Source organism: Capra hircus, chromosome 11, assembly GCF_001704415.2.
Source record: "Capra hircus breed San Clemente chromosome 11, ASM170441v1, whole genome shotgun sequence".
NCBI classification, from domain to species: Eukaryota; Metazoa; Chordata; class Mammalia; order Artiodactyla; family Bovidae; genus Capra; species Capra hircus.
Window position 1 is genome coordinate 60,044,405 of NC_030818.1, and position 4,812 is coordinate 60,049,216.

The window sequence follows — 4,812 nt, forward strand, 5'->3', positions numbered from 1 at the left end:
ATGGAAAAAGCAAAAGAGTTCCAGGAAAACATCTATTTCTGCTTTATTGACTATGCCAAAGCCTTTGACTGTGTGGATCACAATAAACTGTGGAAAATTCTGAAAGAGATGGAGATACCAGACCACCTAACCTGCCTCTTGAGAAATCTGTATGCAGGTCAGGAAGTAACAGTTAGAACTGGACATGGAACAACAGACTGGTTCCAAATAGGAAAAGGAGTACGTCAAGGCTGTATATTGTCACCCTGCTTGCTTAACTTATATGCAGAGTACATCATGAGAAATGCTGGACTGGAAGAAACACAAGCTGGAATCAAGATTGCCAGGAGAAATATCAATAACCTCAGATATGCAGATGACACCACCCTTATGGCAGAAAGTGAAGAGGAGCTAAAAAGCCTCTTGAAAGCGAAAGAGGAGAGCAAAAAAGTTGGCTTAAAGCTTAACATTCAGAAAACAAAGATCATGGCATCCAGTCCCATCACTTCATGGGAAATAGATGGGGAAACAGTGGAAACAGTGTCAGACTTTATTTTGGGGAGCTCCAAAATCACTGCAGATGGTGACTGCAGCCATGAAATTAAAAGACGCTTACTCCTTGGAAGAAAAGTTATGACCAACCTAGATAGTATATTCAAAAGCAGAGACATTACTTTGCCGACTAAGGTCCGTCTAGTCAAGGCTATGTTTTTTCCTGTGGTCATGTATGGATGTGAGAGTTGGACTGTGAAGAAGGCTGAGCGCCCAAGAATTGATGCTTTTGAACTGTGGTGTTGGAGAAGACTCTTGAGAGTCCCTTGAACTACAAGGAGATCCAACCAGTCCATTCTGAAGGAGATCAGCCCTGGAATTTCTTTGGAAGGAATGATGCTAAAGCTGAAACTCCAGTACTTTGACCACCTCATGCGAAGAGTTGACTCATTGGAAAAGACTCTGATGCTGGGAGGGATTGGGGGCAGGAGGAGAAGGGGACGACAGAGGATGAGATGGCTGGATGGCATCACTGACTCGATGGACGTGAGTCTGAGTGAAACCTGGGAGATGGTCATGAACAGGGAGGCCTGGCGTGCTGCAATTCATGGGGTCGCAAAGAGTTGGACACGACTGAGTGACTGGACTGAACTGAACTGAACCCAAAGCAATCTATAGATTTAATGTGATCTCTATCAAATTACCCACGACATTTTTCACAGAACTAGAATGCCGGGGTCCAGCGCTGGTGGTTCTTTGGTAATTCGAAGGGGAGATGGAATCGGTGTCCTAGGAAAAAATTTATTTAATTACAGATATAGAGAGAGATTAGAAACGGATAGTGTAGTAGGAAAATTAGTGGAGAAAAAGAGGATGAATAACTTGGTTTATGTGGAATATCAATCACCAGCTACGTAGGCCACAGGCATCTTTCCATTCTCCCGAAGGAGAGGAGGCACTGAGGCCTCCCCGGTCCGATCTTAGAAGCCCAGGCAGAATTAGCAGGCTTGGTGAGTACCCACATACCAGATGGGAATTCAGCCAGAAGGGGAAAGAACGACAAGGGGGAATCAGTCTTTCCAGAAACTGATCCCATTTCTTTATTTTTCAGGTTTGCTTATATACTTTTTGTTATACATAGGGATGAATACAGAGTCATGTGGGGATCAGCAGACCTTACCCTTGTCACAATCAGGTGCTTCATATAAAATTATACAAAGGTCTAAGGGGTTTTACATCATCTTCTGGCCATGAAGCCTGCTGACATTTTATGGCCCTTTCTGGTAATGGTCAGTCAACTAGAAAACTTATTTTTTCCAGGGGTGCTTTTTTCTTAAACCAAGCACCACCCTTCAAATAAAGTTGCATTCCTATAGGGTGAGGGTGTAGTGGGTTACAATCAAGAAAGGAATTTACTTAGCCTAAAGTTTAACATGATTAATCTTAAAGGTTAATACTTATTTTTCCTATATGCTAGTTATATTCATTATAAGGGCGAGGACTATGGAGATTTAGCAGCAAATATTGGCTCAACAAATGAAAACCCTTCACCAATTTAATTTCTAATCAACCCACTAATACTATACTAATAATTTTCTAACTTTTCAAAAGAGTCTGTATATAGAAAGTTTAAAGCATCTCGTGCCTCTCACGGTTGGGAGGCTGTAAACAATCACATGTGGCCGGACAAACCCGCTCAGGCAGGCTAGAGAACCTTCAGAGGAGTTTGTAAGTTGAAACACTCTTGTCATGCCCAGGAATTTTTATTAACTGGAGCTGCAAGTTAACTCCCTCTCTGAGAGAAATGGTGATGGGGGAGAGCCCCCCATAAAGTCAGAGGTGTAGGTGAGAGCATAAAACAGTAAAGTACGCACTCTGGTTTGGGGGGTAGATGCTTGGGAACAGGGGGTCTCCTGAGGCTCGATCCCGCCTTTGCATATGCCAAAGCCTCCTTCCTCATGACCTTTACCATGGGTAGAGTTCCTCACACTGGCTTCCAGCACTAGAACAAATAACTCAAAATTTTATGTGGAGCCATAAATGACCCAGAATTGCTCAAACAATCCTGAGGAAAAACAACAAAGTTGGAGCCATAAATCTCCCAGACTTCAGACAATGCTACAAAGCTACAGTAATCAAAATGGTGTGGTATTGGCACAAAAACATACATCTGAATCAATGGAACAGAATAGAGAGCCCAGAGATAAACCCACACACCTTTGGTCAACTAATCTTCAATAGAGGAGGGAAGGATATACAATGGAGTTTCTGGTTCCAGCTTTGCAAGAGCATGTAACATAAACATGAAGCTGCTCACCCACAATCTGCTGAGCTTGCATGTGTGGGGAGTGAGGCCCTATGGCTTCCCTCTGCATGGCCACTGAGGTCTACATCAACCCTGTGGAGTTCAACCCCAACTTCGCAGCATGTATGACACTCAAAGTGGAGTGGGAAGTGCTTCTGGAGGCTGCCAACAGCCTGCATCTGAACAAGGTGCCCAAAGAGACGATTCAGGGATATAAGCATGACAGGAAATTTCTGAGAAATAGGCACCATATACTGCTGGAGGTGGATGGTTGGAGGGGATCCTGCAACGCCCAGAGTCAGGATGTCTATTCCCCATCAGCCATGGGATCCCCAACATGTTGGCTGCTGAGTGGTGAGGAAAGTATGTTAGTTTCTCAGTCATGTCTGACTCTTTGTGACCCCCTGGACAGTAACCTGCCAAGCTCCTCTGTCCATGGAATTCTCTAGGCAAGAATACTGACATGGGTTGCCATTCCCCTCTCCAGGGGATCTTCCCAACCCGGGAACAGAACCTGGGTCTCCCGTGTTACAAGCAGATTCTTTACCAATTGAACCACCAGAGAAGCCCGTGATGAGGAAACTAAGACTTAAAATTGTGCCAGGCACCAGTTTTTCACTCTGTGATCATGTGTATCTTTGTTTACATGTATCTTGTTTGCTAGTCCTATCCTGTGTATCCCTAATCCTTGGCCTATTGGCACAACAAACACACTATGTTTTTGAGCTCGATATTACATTTTTTTCTCATTAAAGGTTCAAAACAAACAAACAAAAAGAATATAGAATGGAGAAAAGAGTCTACAGCAAGTGGTATTGGGAAAATTGGGCAGACATATAAATCAATGAATTTAGAACATATCCTCACATCACACACAAAAAATAAACTAATAATGACTTAAAGACTTAAATGTAAGATATGACACCATAAAACTCCTAGAAAAAAAATAGGCAAACACTCTCTGACATAAATTGCACAATGTTCTAAGTTAGTCTCCCAAGGCAATACAAATAAAAGCAAAAATAAGCAAATAAGACCTAACCAAACTTAAAAGCTATTATGCAGCAAATGAAATCATAAAAGAAAATGAAAAGACAACCTGTGGAATGGGAAAAAAACCTTGCAAAAGATGCGACCAGAGAAAGCTTAATTTCCAAAATATACAAACAGCTCATATAACTCAAGAACAACAACAATAAACTCAATCAAAAAACGGACAGAAGACCTAAATAGCTGGGCTTCCCTGATAGCTCGGTTGGTAAAGAATCCGCCTGCAAGGCAGGAGATGCTGGTTTGATTCCTGGGCCAGGAAGATCCACTAGAGAAGGGATAGGCTATCCACTCCAGTGTTCTTAGGCTTCCCTTGTGGCTCAGCTGGTAAAGAATCTGCCTGCAATGCAGGAGACCTGGGTTCGATCCCTGGGTTGGGAAGATCCTCTGGAGAAGGGAAAGGCAACCTACTCCAGTATTCTGGCCTGGAGAATTCCACAGACTGCATAGTCCATGGGGTCTCTAAGAGCTGGACGCAACTGAGCAACTTTCACTTTCTGAAGAAGATACACAGATGGCCAAGGGGCACATGAAAAGATGCTCAACGTTGCTAATTGTTAGAGAAACGCAAATCAAAACTACAATGAGGTACTATCTTAGACTGCTCAGAATAGCCATTGTTAAAAAGTTTACAAATTATAAATGCTGGAGAGCGTGTGGAGGAAAGGGAACTCTCCTGCATTGTTGGTAGGAATATAAATTGGCACAGCTACTACAGAAAACAGTATGCAGGTTCCTTAAAAAACTAATAGTAGAGATGCCATATGATCCAGCAATCCCACTCCTGGGCATATATCTGCAGAAAACTCTAATTCGAAAAGATACATACACCTCAAAGTTCACTGCAGCACTATTTACAATAGCCAAGACATGGGAGCAAACTAAATGCCCACTGACGGATGAAAAGACAAAGATGTGCTATATAGACATAATGAAATACTACTCAACCATGGAAAAGAATGAAATAATGCCATGAATGGCTCTAG

The 4,812-nt window shown here is 42.6% G+C and overlaps 1 pseudogene; it reads left to right on the forward strand.

Annotated features, from left to right (window-relative positions):
- LOC106502627 lies at window positions 2,775–3,134 on the forward strand (annotated as a pseudogene).